Consider the following 21,904-nt stretch of genomic DNA (forward strand, 5'->3'; position numbering starts at 1 on the left):
TGTCGAAGTGTCCTTGAGCAAGACACTTAACCCCTAACTGCTCTCGAAGAGCAGGTTGGCACCTTGCATGGTTGCCTCTGCTGTCGGTGTGTGAATGTGTGAGTGAATGGGTAAATATGTGAGGAACAAGTTGTAAAGCGCTTTATAAATGCAGCCATTTACCATCTATTGCATGTCGGAAACACAATTCTACAGATGTCCTTTAGTCAATCACAGCCGTACTATTGGTCAATTGATCATAACATTTGAGTTTTAAATGTTCATGAGAAAATAAACGAAGAACACATCGACTCTGGTATAACGGAGTTTCAGTTGTTGAAACAATTACCTACAACACTTTCAATTGGAAGACTTCTTTTGACTCTTCACTTCAAGATTTGAATAACCTTTGAACTCCAGTTCCAGGTTGTAATTGAGTCTGGATATTTGAAGCCAATCTTTTGACTGTGACACACAAAATTCTACAAATGCTACAGGAGCATGTATTATTTACTCCAATGAATGATATAGATATATACAACACAATATGCGCGATCAAAGGGTCAACTTTTTGGGGATTGACAAAATCTCTTTTTCAATAGTGGTGGATTCGTTTTTGATAAATCTTTTATTCAACCAATAAATTGGTGACATCATAGAGACAAAACCCTGAAAAGACTATTTCACATTCCTTGTGGGGAAAAAGAAAGGAGTCCTGTTCCATGTGCACATAAGTACAGTATGGGGCAAAAGGTGTGCTCTGGAATGTACTGTATGTACGTACTAATGTGTCTTGTGTGGAACCAGGCTGTTCCAGAACCATAAAAAACAACCCATTTCATATCCGTTTTCATATCATGTTCACAAAATGTTGTCGTAAGCAGCATCTGGAAGTTGGAACACAAACATAACAATAAGTATTAAGTATCTAATAGGCCAATCGCAGCCCTAGGATGAATCTGTCCTCGGCCACGTCACGATCAGAATGTGATTAGGGAGAGCAATACTGCACATTCTATTCTGTTACTGTGTATTGCCGCACGTAAACAACCGCAATATGTGCTTATGTATGCACATTTATTACATATGCACAAAAAACTATTAATTTCTTTTCAGTATCTAAGTTATGAAAAAATAAATGCTAAAACGTTATTAATTCTAGATTAGTCTATCAAAAGAAGACACAGGGGAATACATAGTCAGAAATAGCCAAATTCTTTAATCCTATGATGCAAAATGACTAAATGATCAGTCAAAATAAAGTGCTGGACGTGTCAATAGAAACCCGACTATACCGTCTTTCTGTAGGAGTAGAACCCAAACAGTGGGAGGAAACACTAAACTCTGTTTAAAAGCCTTCTCAAGGTTTTAACCACGCCGTTTCCTCGCTTCATAAATATTTAAACAAATCTCATTACCATTCGTCCGTTCCCCGTGTCAATTTGAAGCCCCCCCCCCCCCCCCCCCCCAAAATGTTCCAGATTGCAAATGATAAGATATGGAGACAAGTTATGAATAAGAAATATCCTTGATAAAGTGTGTGACAAATAAATAACACCGCAGGTTGCTGCAGAACACGGGTACACGTCTCTCCCACTGCGACTCTGTCTGCCGCACAGGAGTGGCAGGGACCAGTCGCCGCTTTGATAGTCTTACGTCGCGATTAATCTCTCACAAAAGATGCCATTATGGATGTTGTTAAATATGGTAGACGGCCGAAAAACGTGCAACCAGCCGATCTGAATAATTAATTCAGCATGTTCGTGCTGTGTGTGTGTGTGCGTGTGTGTGTCTGTGTGTGGGGGGGGGGCTGTTTTGCTCAGAGCTCTAGCTCTAGTAACACGCATTTGTTATGATTGGTAAAAGGAAGGTCACTGTCTGGAGAGACCTCGCTCTAATATCCATCAGCAATTAGTGGCTGTTGTGAGGGTCTTTTGCGCGCTATTATGCGCTAGGGTTGCGGCGTGTGACCGCTAGTAGCGGTTTAATGCAGTTTTTTTCTCTCCACAAGCTGCCTGCTATCACTAGGCAAAACGAGGCCTTCGGTGTACAATAGTCACCCAGCGCTGATCAGATTCATTGAATAACAAGCACATTTGGTTAAAAAAAAACGACATGGATCTGTGCAGCCTCTTGAGGCCGGCTCTCTTATGCTCTAATTAAATGACTGACAGAGAGAGGGACAACAGAATGAGAAGGCACATCAAGGACAGGACAGATACTGTAGCGGGAAGGACTCAAAACACGAAGAGAGAAAAATCCACTGAAAGAGGAGAGAGACACCTTTATTTTATTAAACAGCTATGCTTCAAATTCCAATCGTATCCTTGCCCTCTCTAGGGCGTGCAGACTATACGGTTTCCAAATCCTTACTTTCAACAAGCATTATCCTCTTCATAGCAAATTAATTAACAAATTGAAAATATTTATCAGTCTAGCCCATTGTATCCGTAGTAAACAGAACATGCCTTCACCAGCGCCACCGAGCAGAGTTAACAAAGAGCTCCAAACAGCAGTCAGTGGCAGTAGTCAGTAAGATGGCTCAGAGATGGGGAGGTTGAAAAGCTTGGTGTTTTTAACCCCAGTGAGTGGTCCCATTGTGAGGCACAATGTCCCTAGTCTCAGTCAGCTGCCAGCCACCACCTCATGGTCAAGCCACAAGGCCGGTCTGCCACAGGGACCAAAGACATGTGACCAGCTGTCTCAACACAACAACCAGAGCTACTGTACCACCTCCTGCCAGTGGAGGGGGGATGGGCGGGGGTTTGGGGGTGGGGGGTTCATAGACACAGAAAGACTTTGGCAGTGACCTGTGGATTTTTTGGTTTAAAAAAACTTTTTCTTTAACCTTTTCTCAAACTTTTCAACGATCCCGGGCTCGCGAGAATATAATTTTTGCGAACTTAACATTGTAACGATGTTGTCACAATGGCTACAGGTGGTCGAAATAGTTTCAGAAAGAGTTTCAGAAGGCTAAGGTAGAATTCTTAGAGAACATTCCAAAACACGTACAAACCAAAAGGGTTAAAACCTTTGCGATACGGCTTGCAACAGTCAGCGAGTGTCGTTATTTCATCTTTAGTGTGACTAGACAAATACGAGTTGCAGGCTTTTTGCCAGTTTAAAGACCATTAAGGCCCAGGTTTGTGTTGAGTTTATAGACCATTGTCTGAAAGGTGCGACGACATGGACACCAGCCTCGGGTGCCTGTCTGAAGGTGTTGCAGGCAAAGCCGCGGACACCAAAATATCCTTCCACCCCCTGCCCCCTACCCCAGACAAGGATACATGACACTACACGTGCAGCTGTCTAAATATTGCTTCTCCCTTCCCTTCCTCTTAATCATGTTCTCTCTGTCCCTCCCCCCTCTCTCTCTTGCCTTTTCTGTCTGTGTGTAGAAGGCACATGCCCTTGTCTTGCAGCCAGTGAGCACGGGTCAGTTTTTGGAGAGGCAACTGTTCAACCGGAGCAAGTGGGGATGTCCGCATTTGGTGCACTGTTGTGTCAACACGGCCCAAGCACAAGGCGCTGAGGGCTGGGGAAGAACTCCCATTCTGCTGAGAGAACTAGCTACACGCCAGACTAATGTGTGCTAGTTGACCACCATTATATTATTCAAACATACTGTAAATAATGAAGACCCAGACGAAGACTCTTCGAGTATAAAAGCACTGGCTATCCATGATTCAATAAAGGGTTTTTACACTTGCATGTGCGAAGCGCTGCTGAGGGGGTATTGCAATCACTCTGTGGGTGTGTGTGTATCTGACTGTTTGTCTGTATATCCATAACTTCTACAGTTCTGATCTGATCTGATAAAACTTGGGATACAGGCTGACTGCAGGCACAGGGCCGGACTTCCCAAATATTTTTCAAATTGGTCGATGACTAGTATAATATTTGAATTCATTTTCATCATTTCCAACATTCTTTTCGCAGCAAATCTATTAGCTACATCAATATTGTGCTGTCAGAACTGTTTGTAAGTACTTAATGTTAGTTATTGACCAATTGTCCTCCATCATCTTGTTGTAACTTAACTCATTCTGCGCCATCGCTTAATGCGCCAGAGGGCGCTATTACGCCATCGCTTTAATCAATGGGGGGACTGCGAGATTTGCGAGTGCTTAAAATATATCTTATATTATAGCTATGGGTCTAATACACCCGTTGATTGTCAGTGAGTTGCTTCCAGTCAACATGTACGAAACGGATTGTTTTTCCATCCGTACATTTCCGTTTTAAATATGAATATAGTTTGTGATTCTTAGTAATCCCAGGAAAAGACGCGATAATAGCCCTTTAGTGGAATACACTAAACACACGTTGTCATTTTTCGCCTGATTATTGAATCTTCCTGAAATCAACGCTAGATTATCATTATTATCCTTCCTCATGCAAGAATGAAATGGCCCTCGTAGCGTGAGGCTCCCCCAGTCCCCTCCTGCACCCAACGGCACACAGCCACACACAGCCGCGATCGCGGTAGAAATAAATATCAGATCAACGCAAGATTTTATATATAGAGTCCTTACCTGGTATCTGATGTAATGCAAAAGAAATAATCCAATTATCTGATCGCCATTCCAAATACTGCTCGTGGAGGTCCGTCCCACATTACCGAGCGTTACACATGAACGGGCGGGCGGTTACTGTTCCATGCTGTCGTTGTAAAGGCCTGCCTCGTCTGAGTATTTAAACCCCGCCCGCACGGCTCAGATCGAAAAGAAACTACACCATTTCTAATAGAGTGCAATACCTGCTGGAAGGCGTAGGCGGCGGTATTTGCCCTTTTGCGAGCTCAGACCCATTCCCAATGATAACATCAGGCTGGATGGATGAAAATGAATGGATATAGCTAATAAAAGAAATAACGATTAAAACCTGACTTTTCTCGTGATTGGCGCTGAACGGTTGGCGAGTTAACCCGACTTTTTCCGTGATTGGCGTTGAATGAGTTAATCAGGAAATGCCTACGTGAAATGCATATTATAAGTTGAGAAATCTAGCGATCTATGCACAAAATCGATAATCTTTTCCAGCAAAAAGTTAAATACAAAGAGGCCGATTTAAGAGACCACCCACGACTGTTGAAGTAGAATTGGATGTGGTGCATCCTCAAGTGCACCGTTGTGGTTCATAAGACATTCCAGTGGTTCCGTGAATGAGTGAGCAGTGCGCACAGCTGTTAGACAGCAGTTCCAACGCAAAGGTAAATTCTAGTGAGGTGTCTTGCTCTATGGCAGGAATGAAATATAGCTCTATCCTAATGACACATTTTCATAGTAGATGTATAGACCTGTTCGCTGTTTACAAACATACCGTGTTCGAGCCAATCAGCAATACCAACTGAGTCACGTGACTAAGTTACCCCGGACCAGTGCGAGCTGCTGCGCTAAAATAAGTACAACAGGGTTCTATGGAGAAACCATGACACTCCCTGACACTTTCAAACTAAAACGGCTGGATGTCATTTTGCCAAATCAGCATGGCTGTGAGTATGAGTCTTTCACCTTTTACATATCTAGCTTTGGCATGGATTGATTGTTTAGATTGCTAGCATGGCTAACAAATGCAAATATATTGTAGTCTGCCCCGTTGTTCTGACCAGGATTACATTGTATTTGTATTTATTGGTTTAAAATACAGAGACAGTGCATATTAAGGAGCATTTGACTGTAAATATGCCAGTTTAGCCAAGTTGGCATTTTCAACTGTAGTCTCTGGGGCAGGTGACATGAGCACTACAATATACATTCCTTTCTGCCTCGGGTCTGCTCGCGCATATTTGTCATGACGTCGTCAGCGAACAGGTCTATATAGCTGATGTTAACAGATGGGTAGGGCTTTGCCTGCTACCGCGGGTGTAGGCATCTCTCCGACCGCCCTCCGTGTTGAACTTATAACCAGAGTGCCTCGGATGGTTTCTAGCCTGCCGGCCACCACCATGGACTTCCATTCTCAGTAAACTGGACAGTCACCGTTTATTTCATTCCTGTACTGTAAATAAAATCCGACATAAGGCTTTGTAGCACCACACAGGAACTACATCATCCTTTTCCCTCTAACAAATCACCAGAAAAAGAACAACAACATGCATATGTAGCCCTTGAGGTAAATAATACAACAATATCGACTAAAGACGATTATAAAAAGGTCTAATGGCCCCATTAACAACTCCCTTCTTCATTTCTTCCTTATTGGCTCAAGCTTGTGCTCCTTGTGCTAAGAGTCCCCAGGTGCATGAATGTTTCATGGCCACCATGCTGCCCGCCTGCCTCCTCCCTGCTCAGACTAAAGCCCATCTCTCCTCCCAGAGGAAGCTCCAGTCCACTGTCAATTACACTCACTTACACTCTGCTACCGTCATCGTCGTCATTGCGAGCGGGAGGGGGGGGCCTTTAGAACAGCTGTTTCAACACAACGATTCAATAATTTCCTTCAGTTGGTTCATGACCAACATATCTTATATCGTCAACATCACCACTCCTCATTTTTGAGTGTGATTAAAAATAGTAACACACCAAACTAAATAACCACTTAAAACGAAGGCACTCCAACGCCGGCCAGGGGGGGTGGGGGGTGGGGGGTGGGGGGGGGGGGGGGGGGGGGGGGGTTTGAGGTTGAGATATATTTGGAAATAACTAACCGCATGTCATAACTTTATTCATTCTACTTTTGTTTCGACCAATCAAACACTGCGCATCAGAGAGCTGGGGGGTGTACTTCAAGCGCAGCAAATAGGGCCCAGAGGTGTTAATCTGTCCTACTAAATGCATTCTCCAAACTGGGCCACTTGACCAGCAGTCAGATGAGCTGAGGGATAATTTGAAGGCCCTGCAGGCAGCAGTCACGCCCTCATCTGCTCTGCTGAACGCTCTTCACTCTCGATGTGGGATCGTGTGAGATCAGAACAATCGTATGGGGTTATGTCACAAAAGAGCCTACTGGCCGTTGAAAGCTATATAGAAGGGTTCAGTGGAACTGCGTTACCGGAGAACATCTTAGGACCCGATTCTATTTCCCTGTTGAAGTGTTTGCTAATATCAACGGCTGAAATCAAATGTAGCCCGTTCTAGAATGTTAGTTTGTTTTTGTTGCCCGAGTCGAAACCGTCTACAGGAGGTTATAGGATTCCAATATAGAATTCAGAGAAAACATCCCAATAAAACTCACACCTGAAAAGGGTTAGAAAATAAGAAACGGAGAGGAGGGGGGGCTGTGTTCAGTGCCTTTTATGTTTACCAATAAGAATGTACCAATCTAATGGGAACATAGTGGCTATTTTTACCAACAAAGGGAAATGCAGTAATATGGCGGGCGGCATTAGGCAAAAAAAAACAAAAAAGGCCTGTTAATGTAGCGTCGTATTTCAAGCTGTGCAGAGGAAACAGCATGGGGGCCAGATCATTCACAAGCCAACAGCATCTCCACGCCAAGTGTTCTTAAAACATATTACGGTGAGCCATTAATTAATTTGTTGGCTTATGAAGCATAGCATATTAGGGCTATTCATCATGGGCAGGAAATTGACAAGTTATCCAACGCCGGGGTCTCAAAGGGATATCTGCTTTAATTCGGCATCAAAGAAAGTGGCTACCACTGCCGTTTGTTCAATATTCTCCATTCTCTTTGTTATGAAGACTTTATTCTTACACAGCCGGGCAGATTGCTTATGTACAGTACAAAGAAGCGCAAGATATATATAAAAGGACCGATGGGGTCGAGGAATAATAGCCAGGTTCATCTCAGGGCTGAGGAACTGTTCAGAGGATCTCCTCTCGGAGTGAGTCAAAGTCCTGGCTGTAAGACCCGTCAGGGAACGACTTGCTCCGACGTGACACCGACTATCACCGAGGGTTGCGCCTTATTCTCTCTCTCCAAAGACCCTGGCAGAGCAATGTCCGCCAGGTCCCGGCTAACGGTGTGTGTGTGTGTGTGTGTGTGTGTGTGTGTGTGTGTGTGTATGTCTTAATGTGTGTGTGTGTGCATGTCCTAATGTGTGTGTGTGTGTGTGTGTGTGTGTGTGCATGTCTTAATGTGTGTGTGTGTGTGTGCATGTCCTAATGTGTGTGTGTGCATGCGTGCGCGTGAGACAGACCGGGAACGCGGGGATGATGCCACGTTCTATTTTTAGCCCAGTACACTGAGTTCTGCCTCTGTGTTATGCTGCACTCTTCCTAGGACAGCCTGTTGGGTCAGCAGCAGCAACAGCAGAGAGTACCAGCACAGCTCCCCCTCCCCCTCCGCCTCTCCGTTCCCTGACCCCCCCCAGGCCCCTCCGTCCCTCAACATCAAGTGGGAGAGAGAGAGAGAGACGACAGACGTACAAGATCCCCGGGTCGGCGTGTTAGCGAGGCGGCGGCGGGGCTATCTGAGAAGAGAGCGGCGCTTTCTTGACGGATGCCGTGTCCGTCCACCTCTCCCTCTCTCGTGACTAATGGGCTAATAATTCAACTGTCACCCCGGCGCGTTATCTCCTCCCGCTCTCTCTCTCTCTCTCTCTCTCTCTCTCGCGCGCGTGCGCGGGAAGGACATATACCACCCCGGAACGTCTCCGCCGAGAGGAGACCTGCCCCTGAGCAGAGGTATGCCAGAAGAATCCCCAAAGTTACTCTTTCACATGCAGAAATGAGTGGTGAGGTGCGAGAGAGAGAGAGAGAGAGAGAGAGAGAGAGAGAGAGAGAGATAGAGATATAGCTAACTACCAACAATGTTGTTTATCGATAAGAGTCCTTATCTCCGGCTAGTTAGCCACAATCCAGTGCAAAGTCAGTGGGGTCAAGCTCCGACTTTGCATTGATCTTGTTGGCTAACTAGCCGGGAGCTAGTATGAGGAACGGCATGGATTGTGCTGGGAAAGGAGTTTTATCGTTGGAAATTAACAAATCAAAAATCCCTTTAAAGGAACACGCCAACTTTTTGGGAAATTAGCTTATGTGCCATCTACCCTGGAGTTAGACAAGCAGATACATACCCTTTTCTTCTCCTCGTTTTTCAAAAAACAACAGGGCGTTTGAGGTGATGAAATCACTGCGCCCAGGCAGCAGTGCTTCGGCAAAAAAAATTATTCAAATGTTTTTATTTTTATTTCTGCACGTGGTAAATACACAGGTCACAACATGTTTACAGGAAAGTTTTGGAGTGTATTTAGACTCTTGGGAACTAAGCTACACTGGCACACCTACTTCCAGTGAATGACGCTAAGCTAGGCTAACGGTGCGGCTGTTCCCTAAGCCTAATGCATGCACAGAGAGGAAAAGGGTATGCATCTGCTTGTCTAACTCCAGGGTAGATGGCAAATAAGCTAATTTCCCCAGAAAAGTTGGTGTGTTCCTTTAAGTGGCTGGGATATAAGCCTGACTTTCCATAAAACGAGAGGTATCCTGAGTGATCACCGGTGTTATTTTCCCTGTGTCCACACTCGCCAGAGGTGGTAATCAAAGGTGATGAAGACTAATTGCCCAATATTGCACAAGAACAGCAAAGGCCTTTTCCCCATCCACCCCACCACACATATGATGGATCCTCCAGTCAGCGGGGCTGTGCTGCGTCTGCAACGCTCCAGTCTCGATGGCTTGTAGTTCCGGCGCTATAGGAGAACAGCACCGCCGGGCTTATCAGCTCAACAGCGTGTTACTCCGAGCCTCGGGGTGGTCAAGATGAACGACGAACTCCCTCCGCGCTGCCGTCCACTCGTACTACAAAGCATTTCCACTTGACTTGACAACAGTCAATTCGACAATTGAGTTGAGTTGGTGTGTTTAAGTGGGGGGGGCGCTGCTGTGAAATATGTATTTGTTACTCTTGCAGGTTTAATTTGACCAATACTAAAATACCCAGAGTGCTGCCGGTCAAGTGAAATTGATTGCATAGTCGGAGCAGGACGGAGATCATTCACCTTAATAACAGTACATACGTACTTTTGCTGGTAATCAGCACCTCGTGAACTTAAAAGGGGCACTTAAACAAAAAACAACGCTGATTTATTTTGCACATAATCTCACACACATCCAAAAACTCTATGTGTGCAAAATTGTTGAGTTATTGAGAGTAAATTAGTTTGACTATGGCCACCGGTGATGTCATCAGGGATGTTGAATCCTTGTGTTGTGTTAATTATAGCTCAATGAGTTGCAAAATAAATCAGCATTGGTTATTTTTTTGGTGAAGTGCCCCTTTAACTTTGGTCTGTGTTCCTTCACCATCTCTATACTATAGGGAAGAGCCTTTACCAATTTGAAATAGTTGAAATCCTAAGGGTGCGTTTTGTGCTCTCTTCGTGTAGTCGTGAGCTGAGTGAGAGGTGGCCATGTGGGCCTAGACAGGGACTCCTATAAGCCAGGCCCTCTTATCCTTCCTGCTCAGTTACCAGAGGCCTCTATCCTTATCAGTTCCAGATCTCACAAGAACAGAGCGAGAGAGAGAGAGAGAGAGAGAGAGAGAGACCACTGACAGGAAGGGGATTTTTTTTTCTCTCTCTCTCGTTTTCCTCCAGCGAGGTTAACTGAATGTCTGCGCCCCTCACATGTCACAGAGGAAAGCAATTATTCATTAGGGCCCGTGCATTCGCTACAGTACTATACAGACAAAGGACGGTGGAACTCAGGAGGAGTAATAGCTAGTTTCTAAAAAGGTAACACATTCGGAAGATTGGGGCGTCAAACACGCCATTACATCGCTCTTCCCGGAGATTGTATTTAGCCGTAAAACATCCCGAGATTACATTTCTCTATCGAGACACCTTGTTTTCTTTGAATGCAACCCTTTCCCATCACTCCCCTGCTAGACGTCTTGTCACTGAGAGCGCAGAGAGAACCAGCTGGAAGGCGCTGTGCCACTCCTCGTCACATCCCCCCCGTTTGGCTTATAGCTCCTCTGACCGTCTACCTCGCCTGACGTTTTTTTATCCCACTCAGCTGTGAGCTGCTGGGCAGATGTTCGTCAGGCCACCACCGTACTTCTCAGCATTCACACTCTAATCAAGATTAACCACTCTTATCTATTTGTGTGTGTGTGTGTGTGTGTGTGTGTGTGTGTGTGTGTGTGTGTGTGTGTGTGTGTGTGTGTGTGTGTGTGTGTGTGTGTGTGTGTGTGAGTGACTGTGTCCACGTGTGTGTGTGTGTCCTAATTCCTAATCCATCAAGCTATAAACTATATTGTATAATACAGTGGACGGACCAATTACATTCCCTTTTCCACGGACATAATTCTGTTCTCCTGGAGCACCATATTTTGTGATACACTGAACTACATATTGCATAAACAGAGGATGAACTAACTGGGCGTCTTGTTTGTAGGGTATTTCATCAAGCGGGAGGAAGGCAGCCATGACCTGTGTGTGTGTGTGTGTGTGTGTGTGTGTGTGTGTGTGTGTGTGTGTGTGTGTGTGTGTGTGTGTGTGTGTGTGTGTGTGTGTGTGTGTGTGTGTGTGTGTGCGTGTGTGTGTGTGTGTGTGTGTGTGTGTGTGGTAGAGCCTCGTGTCTGGGTGAGCCCGTGTGCGGACACAGGAAACACAGCCGCCTGTGTGTCTGTCTGCATGTGGACCCGGGCCGGGGCGTAAACACCAACAGACGCATCAGCTCAGCGCCTTTTTTTTCCCTCTCTTTTCTCTCTTTACGCAGAGCAGAGGCCCCCGGCGCTCCGGATGAAATCAACATGAGGTGAGAGGAGCCCACGCTGGAGCGCTGCTGGACTGCCTCCTCCGCCCTCCTCGTCACCGCAGTGTTGTTTATCGAACACACTCGGGGGGGGGGGGGGGGGGGGGGGGGGGGCTAGGGGCCTTGCATAGCGTGTCCGAGCAAACCGTACCTACCGCCTAGAGAACACATCCTAGTGACATTCTAGTAGCCCCTTGATATCAATTTCCACTGACGTGCTTCATCTGTTGCCATACTGTATTTGTGACATTTCCATAGTGAGAGTCATATGCACAACATCATCAAAACCCCAAGACTAAAACAAGTAACTAAGAAGACATTTACACACTAATCTGGTTGTTGCAAATAACAGAACGCGATGTATTTCTTCGTATTACTATATTTTCTTCGTACTAGTATTGGGTTTCTGATGATGCCGTTTTGATGGTGTTGCATCAGCTGGGTGTTAATCACCAGCAGGTTCCTGGTCGCAGCCCCACAAACGTCTCAGAAACACTGAAGGAAGCCTACAGGGCTGAAATGCATCGTTAAAAGTACTAGAGTTCTTTGCTGACGACTTTGTTTGCTATTTTGGTGATATTTCTTTTTGGGTCGGCACCCGTTATATACTCATTCATAAGACATCGAGTTGAAAGCCAGTTCTTTTGTTTGAGACATACACAAGCATACGCACACACACACGTGCACACGCACGCACGCACACACACACACCACCTCATCCAGAGTATGGTGTTCATATTGTTCAAAACCAAACAAAAATGTTGCCTTACCTGCATCGACTTCGCTACGAAGGACCCCCCCCACCCATCCACACACCAGGAGACACCCCAGCACCTCAAGACTTCTGCAGCCCCTGAAGAAGAAGAAGAAGAAGAGGAAAAATTAAGAAGAAGAAAAATACATAGGAAATGCGTTTGTATAGCAACACACCCCACGCGCCACAGAGACCCTCAAATTCGGCGACGACAAGAGCATCTTACTTTACAATCGCCCCCCGTGCGACGAGCAGGGGATGGTATTGCCAACCCCCCCCCACAAGAGTCCTCAGAGGGGCTCCTAGTGGCTTTCATTTGCACTGTGCTTGACGTGATACATTTCTGTACTGCATGGATAAGCTCCTTCATGCTCCCGTGCCCATGGAGGACAAATCAAAAGAGAGGGTGATACTTCACATGATCGCCGGGACGACGTGAACATCCGCGTTGGAGCAAGTTCACTGCCAGAGCGCATTCGCAGGGGCTCACGATTCACTCCAGATTGACAGATAAGCCTATTAACAAAGGCCCTGTCTATAGCTTAGCACTCAGCCTGGCTGGCACGGGCGCACATATGGCCCATGACATTCAACCCCCCCCCCCCCCCCCCCAACAAATGTCCACATTAGGTAGCCTAATGGGCGGCGTACCAAAGGTGATAACCACAGTGTGTGAGTTGACATTAGATCCAAGTACACAAAGTCACAACGTAAACAGAAGGAGCCAACTTAAATGTTGGCGAGTCCAAAATTAATGTAGGTGTTTAGGCTACATGTTGCGTGCATGTATCCCCTCTCTACTTCCCATTTCCTCATGTGGAATGCACCTGATTGGATAAATGACATGCTGGTGCTCGAGTGCGACATGTACATTTACATTTAGTCATTTAACTGACGCCTTTATCCAAAACGAATTACAAGTTCTGTACGACAGGTCAGCAGGAAGGGTACAACTCTTTCAGCTGAGTAACAATGTTCATCAAACAGTGTTGAAACGTGGGTGCTGCAGTGTTGAGTGCATTGTAAATGGTGTATTTTATATAGCGTCTTTAAGCGGTTAACAATTTTTGTTCCTCACATTCACCCATTGACTCACACATAGTATAGTATAGTAGGTAGTAATATAGGCAAGGAAGATTATTTAGTGGAAGAGAGTGCATGATGATAGTAGAAGACAGTAAGAAGGTTAGGCATGGGAAGGTTTAACAGACAATTCAGAGGTAATCAAGTTTTTTTCCCTTTACATGCATGTTAAATTGGACGGTCTAAAGACTTAAATAAACTACATTCACTCAGTAGGGACCACACATGTCCAATAGTCTAGTTTTATCTGTGTTCATCCATGCACATAAATGGCATGACTTAATGTTCTTTAATTGGTTAATCACCGTGAGTAGTTATAATTGCTGGCATAATGGGAAATGCTTTAATAAGCGTTGTCTGAATCCTGGCTCCTCTTATCTTTCAAAAAAAAAACACTGTTGACTCTGTCGGCCTCTGAGAGATAATTACTAAACAAAAGAAAAAGGCAGAGAATATTTACAACAATTTTAACAGTCAGCTGAGCTGTAAACCACACACAGCTGGTGAGCTACTGAAGGAAAAGAGAAACACTACAGACTAAAACCAGTGAGTGAGTGAGTGAGTGAGTGAGTGAGTGAGTGAGTGAGTGAGTGAGTGAGTGACTGAGTGAGTGAGTGAGTGAGTGAGTGAGTGAGTGAGTGAGTGAGTGCTAATTCTTCTTGACACTTGGAAATGTGTACTTGAGAACATTTTGCTGGTCCTCGTGGCAGAAATGTTGTTCTAGGGTTTGGGGTAAGATCAAGGTTAGCCGGTTCAATGTAGAATGGAAACTGCTTCTTTTACCACCTGTTTTGGGGGATTTAATGTTGATGTTTTTCTTGGTGATCTGAGACACTCCTCAACACAACTGTTCATGTTTGTAACGTCAAGGAGCTTACTAGCATTAATTTTGGAATTGAAACATTGGAGAGAGATGGGGGGGGGGGGGGGGGGGTTGTTATTGAAGTTATTGAGGTTATTGAATATCAATGTGGAATCTCAACGTGTGTGTGTGTGTGTGGGGGGGGGGGGGGGGGGGGGTTGCACGTGTGCCAACCATCAGCCCTTGGCTGCACATGTCAGCGGCCTTGGCTAGCCTATGACTGTAAGTTAATGGTGCTGATATTTGGCAGCTTCGGACATGTCCGTAGACTTGCAGCCAGTGTCTTGAGGACTGCAGGCCTGTCGGGGAGAAGGAGGAGAAGCAGGGCAGAGCAGCTGGCAAGATTCTGTATGATCTGTGCTGTAATGGGCAGCCGGGCAATGTGAGATTCTCCTCCAAAGCACTCTGTTAATAGTTGAAGTTGTGATTCTATTTTGAAGTACGGGTGTAAAAAGGTACACGTATCCGTACCGAACCATTTCAGTACTGGACCTTAGGTTCAGTACGGCTGTGTACCGAACTAATACAACGGTACGTTAACCACTAACGAACGCACGTGCAGAACTTTTTTTTGCGTGCAGCATTTAATTCAAAAGTCCAAGTTCACCCCTTCCCAAAATATAATTTGCGCAAAGGGCCGGGTGTTCGTTCAACCCACACAAAACACAGAGATTACCTGTAGTTTAACATAGCCTCATAGTGTGGCGAACACACACACACACACACACACATTGGTGCTAGATTGAGAAGGGGCTGTCTCTCGGAGATCAAATGAATAATATGAAAAGGGACTTGCATGACGCTTTTTTCTCTATTCAATAACGTTTACCCTGAGGGATGATTTACAATAAAGTGCTAAAACAAAGTAGGCTACTGACATTATTGACGCTAGCACTCCCAAATAGCGTTAGCATAAAAAAGAAGGTAGGCCAGCTGTAGTTTACATACAGTAGCTTCAGTGTTTCCCATTAATTACCTAGACTGTGGCGGCCCGCCATCGACACTACGCCATCTACACTACGCCATCTACACTACACCATCTACACTACACTACACACAATCTACACTACACCATCTACACTGGGCGGCACGGTGGAGTAGTGGTTAACACTGTCGCCTCACAGCTAGAAGGTATAGGGTTCGATTCCCGCTTGGGGACCCGGTTTCCGCGTTGCCAGGTACCCAGGTGGGGTATCTCCCGGGCCTTTCTGTGTGGAGTTTGCATGTTCTCCCTGTGCTCGCAAGTGTTTCCCCTCCCGATAAGATAAACCCAATGGAAAAACATGCACAACAGATCGCCAACGCTGTCGCGTTCCCTGGCGAAGATGGACAGGATCACTTGGATTGGTCCCCGGGGCGCGTTTTCCTTAATGCCAAGCAAGCAGTGCAAAAATGCTTCCGCATTCGTCACCGCACGCCAGTGCGGTAAAGCGCCCTTCTTTTCAGGCCCCGCTTAGACAAATGCTACCGTGCGTGCACCGGCGGCGGCGTGCTCGCTCAGGTGCGTGCGTGCGCCGGCGTGCTCGCGCGAGGTGCCCGCGCATGCGCATGAGATCCCGCCTTGGTTCGACACGAGCGGAGCTCAATATATATAAGTCACCGCCCCTTATTCAGTATCTAGAAATAGCTCAATTGGCAAGGCCACATGGCTGTGGATCCTATGGCTCGTTTGCTGGCGAGTTCGAATCCCATCGAAAATATTTTTTAACGTGATTTTTTTTTAACGTGTATTCTTTCGCCGGTTAAGGTTAGGCATGGTTAAGGTTAAGGTTAAGGTTAGGCATTGTTTCGGAGTTGGTTAAGGTTAGAACGGTTAAGTTTAGGCGCTGTTAAGGAGCTGGTTAAGGTTAGAGTTTGTCAAAGAGAATGGCAATATAATTTCTATGGTTAAGGTTAGGCATGGTTAAGGTTAAGGTTAAGGTTAGGCATTGTTTCGGAGTTGGTTAAGGTTAGAACGGTTAAGTTTAGGCGCTGTTAAGGAGCTGGTTAAGGTTAGAGTTTGTCAAAGAGAATGGCAATAGACAGCCTATTTCCGCGCGACCTGGGCGCTGGGCGGCGGAAAATGAAAGGCGCATTACTGCACGCCACTACGGTAAAATTTTGCACTGCTTGCTTGGCATAAAGCTACACGCCCCCGGGGCGCGGCCGCAGCCCCTATCTGCTCCCGGCTGCCCTTGGGGGGGAAGGACGACGGGATGGGTCAAGCGCAGAGACTCAATTTCATCGGCGACCCAAAACAAATTGCATGTCTGTGTTTCTGTGTGTGCCGCCCATCCAGGGAGCGAAATTTACTTTTTGACTCACCGGCCAGTGGCGGGTAGATGAGAAGAATCTACCCGCCAAGCATATTTCTTACCTGCCAACTTTTTTTTGATAACATTCTTTTTATTATTATTTTATATAATTTTTTTTTTAATAAAATATATATATTATATAATCATACTTGTGATTGTGTTATCTGCGAGACATCGCCACCTCGCTGTCTGCAAACAGCTACACTGTCTGTGTGTATACTCGAGTGGCCTCCAGCTCCAGCAAGGATTCTCCGGCGCTGCAGCTGGACCCTAAACGCTACGTTCAGCATGCAAAAGGATTCTCCTGAGCTACAGCTGGACCCTATTCAGCAGCCCTCACTCATGCGATGTAAGCCAGGGACTCGAATACGCATGTTGTTGTTGTAGGACATTGATGCCAGGAGCTATCTGTAGCTACTGCTGGATGGCGTTGGGACAACGCCTCAGTGAACTATTTAGTTTACTGCAACATTTCGTAGTGACTAGTGAGCTACCTAGCCAACGGAGGTATTATGCACTGGACTATTGCTGGAGGATTTGTTGATGTCTGGAGCTATCAGTAGCTAGCCGGCTGGATAACGTTACACAATGCCTCATGTATTAAACTAAGTGAATAGTTGACTGGGTAATTTTGTAACGGTAGCTAACGTTATCTCACGAAGGTCCCACACTGACTAGACTAACGTCACGGTGACTCGGAGGCAATAGCCTCTGTTTACATGCAGGCATACAGAAACAGGTGGGGAGGGGGTAGGAGCAGCAGCAGCAGCAGCAGTGCGCGGTGCGCTGCATGTCTGTGCTGAGACAGCGAGTGAGAACTCCGCTAAAGAATTGGATCATGATTTTCGGTTTTCACATGACTATTTGATTGCCCGCCACACGGCGGTCAGACCTCTCAGTGGGAGGCGCCAAACGTAAAAACTGAGCGCAAATGGCGGGTGGCGCTCTCTAGTTTCGGTCCCTGCGCCCATCGCATGTGTGTGTCACTGCATGATGAATAAAGACTTCTTCAAAAAGTCCAGTTTATAAGTATATAAGTATAAGTGTAGTATTATATATTATATACTACACCATCTACACTACACCATCTACACTAGAGCTGTGAATCTTCACTGGCCTCACAATTAGATTACGATGCAGCTGTCCACGATTTGATTCTACGATGCATCTCCTCGATGCAGCTCAATAATATATTACATCCTCAATTGTATCATCTATATTACTGCACTTTTTCATCAATTAATACAAGCAGTCAGGTGGTGACTGCATGTGGTGCATTTTTTCCTATTGCTAGGTTTTAGTGAGTTTTTCTTTACCTTCGCATGGGGTATGTCTGGGAGTGTTGCATTTCTTTTAAAATGTTTGGAGTTTAATGGTGTTTTTGTTTTGTTCTTGATTTATTGTGATGTTTCTTCTTGATTTGTTTAAAGAAGACGTGTCCAGCCCATGGGGACATTAAGGTGTGTTGTCGGGCCTTACAAATACATTTGATTTGATAATAGCCTGATGCTGTATTTTCTATGGGTTGAGTGGATGCATGACCGGAGCACTAGCTTTGCGTAGTGGGCATGTCAACAGTGTTGGCTGAACACACACCAAGAAGGGAAACTAGTCACAGATATCGCTGAACGTTTCTGAATGGACATTTGGAAGTTGTATGCAGTGATGAGCGGTCTTTCCCAGCGGAACACAAGTTACTTAACATTACACAGGTCGCACTATGCATGTTTAGCTTGCTAACGTTAAGATAGCAGGAGCTGTCTGCCAAAGATATTGTTTCAACCAATGTATTCACAAAATGGATTACCATCCAAACCTTATTGAAGACTCCTGTGACCAGTAGGTAGGTACTACGTACAACAGTACGTCTAACTTTTCATAACCATCTACAATACAACAATACACCATCAGCTCTCCTAGTAACCCATGGACTGAAATAGGGCTGCTCCATCTCTGCACCCACTCAGCGTTAGTTGTTCAATCTGTCAATTTGGTCTTAGTGGAGTGGACCAAGACTTTTGTTAGACCTTTTTCCCCATACTTTTCCTGAAAAATTAAATGCACGATTGCACGTCTCTGGTAGGCATTTAAAGAGATCCTTCTGCATCCCTGCAAGTACAGATCTGTTGATTCAATCAAATCCATTTAGTCGACCGAGTCCTTATTAGCCGACTAAGATGTTCTTTATTCGACCAAGTCCTGTGACTATTAGCCGACTAAGACTTTCTTTAGTCGACCAAGTCCTGTGACTATTAGCCGACTAAGGCTTTCTTTAGTCGACCAAGTCCTGTGACTGTTAGCCGATTAAGGCTTTCTTTATTCAACCGAGTCCTGTGACTATTAGCCGACTAAGGCTTTCTTTATTCGACCGAGTCCTGTGACTATTAGCTGATAGGGCTGAGCCAGAACGTTCGGACCTTCGTTTTTTTTTTTGGCATCTATTCATTCGGTTTAAACCAATGGGGTTTTTCTTCACAGTTGCAGATGAAGATTAGGCTACACTAATATTATAGTATTAAAACTGATGAGTTATATTCATTAACTCGATCAGCGCCAGAGGGATATGTCTAATGTGTGGTTAAAAGGCCAGCGTTCAGCTGCGGTTAGGTGGCCGAGCGGAGATTGCGTTCGTCACCAACCCCGGAGCTGTGAGCTGGATTCCAACCCCGGAGCTGTGAGCTGGATTCGCCTGTTCGAATCCAGCTCACAGCTCCGGGGTTGTCACCAGCTTGGCTGGCCGTCTGCACCAATACAATTGGCTGTATTGGAGGGTGGGAGAAGCTGGCGGGGTGGGTCCGGGTCGTTGTAAACAGCGACTCCTACAGTTCGGTCGGGGCGCCTGCTAAGCACGGATAGGACTTGAGGGGGATAGTGTGGTCCTCCCACACGCTACGCCCTCTCGATGAGAATCCGCGCTGCCAGGTGAAAAGAAGCGGTGATTGGCTGGACGTGTGTCGGAGGAAGCACGTGGTAGCCTCCACTCTCCCAGATGATCTGACTGTGGGGGGTAAGTGCGCAGCGACCAGGAAGGGACTGGGAATTGGCATACGACTAACATTGGGATGGGAGAAAATCGGAGGAAAAAGACCCCAAAAAAAAAAAAAAAAAAAAAAAGGCCAGCGTTCTAAAGTAGGGATGTTCGATATTGGCTTGTTTACCGATACACCGATATTGTCCAACTCTTAATTTCCGATACCGATATCAACCAATATCAACCGATACCGATATATGCAGGGTGTGTCCCCCCCCCCAAAAAAACAGAATAATTTCAGGTAATTAACAATATATATCTCTTGTCGTGGAATTAACACAACATTATGCATACTTTTGACAATAAATAAAATCAGAATTTGTTCTTACTTGCTTGCCTGGGTAAATAAAGGTTAAATAAATGTAAAAATAAATATATAAAAAATTTAAACCGATACCGATAATTTCCAATATCACATTTTAATGCCAATATCGGCTAATATCGGACATCCCTATTCTAAAGTATAGGAATACGTGGCGGGGTTTGCAGGGCTATAACTATATTATATATTATAGCTATGGATACAAAACTATGGCCCATTTGACATCGAGTGTTTTGGTTTTAAATTACATAGGATTCATTTATTTATTGTCACACAGAGCAGAAGAATTTGCCAAAACAAATGCATTTCCTTTTATTTACACCGTCGCACGACAGTGACGTATGCCGAAAATAGCAGACCTCACAATGCGTTGCTCCCGCAAGTAAACGCGGGCAGGTTATGTCCACCTGATGATTCGGAGCAGCTAGACAAAATGTCAGAAGTTTGGAAGCATTTAAAAATGTAAACCGAAGCCAGTCCAATAGCCAGTTGCAATGTTTGCAAGGCGGACGTTCAACGTGCATTCAACGTTATGTGACTAGAGCGAGCAAAGGAATGGGGGACGGCTGATGCTCTGCCAAACAGCTGTTTTGAATGCCTCGCTTGAATGAAGAACGTTCACCTAACATTCGCTTTGTGAGGATTATTCGTCAGTGTTTCAGACCAAAATGGAGCAAATCATTACGTAAGTCGAACACTGTGAATGTATACTAAATGTGCAAACAGATTGAAACTTTTAATATTTCTTGTATGGTGAATGCAATGCGAGCCGCCGCGCTCGACTGGGGCTATTGATAGCGTCAATATATGAGCTACCTTGCAGCTAGCGTTAGCATTACCTAACCATTAGCTAGCGCTGGCGTTAAAGTCAATGTTAGCTTGCTTGGTATCCAACGCTAGCTAGGCAGACAGTGAAGTGATTGCTACTGTAATGTATAGCTACGTGCCTAGCTAGCGTTAGCTAAAAGAGCCCTCGCAGTGAATCTTTCATGACTCTCTGCAAGCTAACTAAGCTTGTGTCGTTTGCTAACGAGCTAACTGGCGTGAGGCAGCTAGGCTAGGTACCATTAGCTAGCTATTAATAAACCAGCTAACGTTAGCTAGCAATCTTTCTTTATCACAATATCATTTTATGTTCTTTACCTGTCTGTAACGTTATAATCCTCCGAATGTTGACGTTATCCAGGTGAACGTTAACTTCATTCAAGCGAGGCATTGCAATCAATACAGCTGTTTGGCAAAGCACCAGCCGCCCATTCCTTTGCTCGCTCTAGTCAACATAACGTGACGTATTAGATTGGTTGTGTTGAACGCAGCTCTGTTCTTTCCTCCACCTGGAACGTCCGCCTTGCAAACATTGCAACTGGCTATTGGACTCATTATGAATTGAAAATGGGGGACCCTGATGTAAACAAGACGAAAGTCTTTCTCTGGTCTGCATCCCCTTAACAATTGTGTGTATTGAGCCGTACTGTATTGTACCCATTCTGCAATCTGACTGTTAATAAAACTTTCATTCAATCAATCAATCTGCACGGTAATTGATTGAATGAACATTTTATTAACAGATTGCAGAATGGGTACAATACAGTACGGCTCAATCCACAAAGAATGGATTGCACGGTGCTAATTGCACCCTTACTTACAATTCATTATGAATTGAAAATGGGGGACCCTGTAAATAAGACGAAAGTCTTTCTCTGGTCTGCATCCCCTTAACAATTGTGTGTATTGAGCCGTACTGTATTGTACCCATTCTGCAATTCTGAATTGTAAGTAAGGGTGCAATTAGCACCATGCAATCCATTCTTTGTGGATCCCGCCCTAAGACTTTCTTTATTCAACCAAGTCCTGTGACTATTAGCCGACTAAGACTTTCTTTAGTCGGTGGACAGCCCTCGTTTGAAAAACCCTCTGTC

General features: G+C 45.3%; 1 protein-coding gene across 1 annotated transcript in view; it reads right to left on the minus strand.

Annotated features, from left to right (window-relative positions):
* LOC311236008 (zinc finger MIZ domain-containing protein 1-like) overlaps positions 1–12,459 on the minus strand; it is a 167,215-nt gene extending 154,756 nt beyond the window's left edge. Inside the window, exon 1 of the mRNA XM_084323577.1 lies at positions 12,410–12,459. The gene's annotated coding sequence lies outside the window, so the exon portion shown is untranslated. The remainder of the gene's footprint in view (positions 1–12,409) is intronic.
* Between the last annotated feature and the right edge of the window lie 9,445 nt (positions 12,460–21,904).

Source organism: Notolepis coatsorum (assembly GCF_963971535.1).
Source record: "Notolepis coatsorum genome assembly, chromosome: 10".
Taxonomy (NCBI): Eukaryota; Metazoa; Chordata; class Actinopteri; order Aulopiformes; family Paralepididae; genus Notolepis; species Notolepis coatsorum.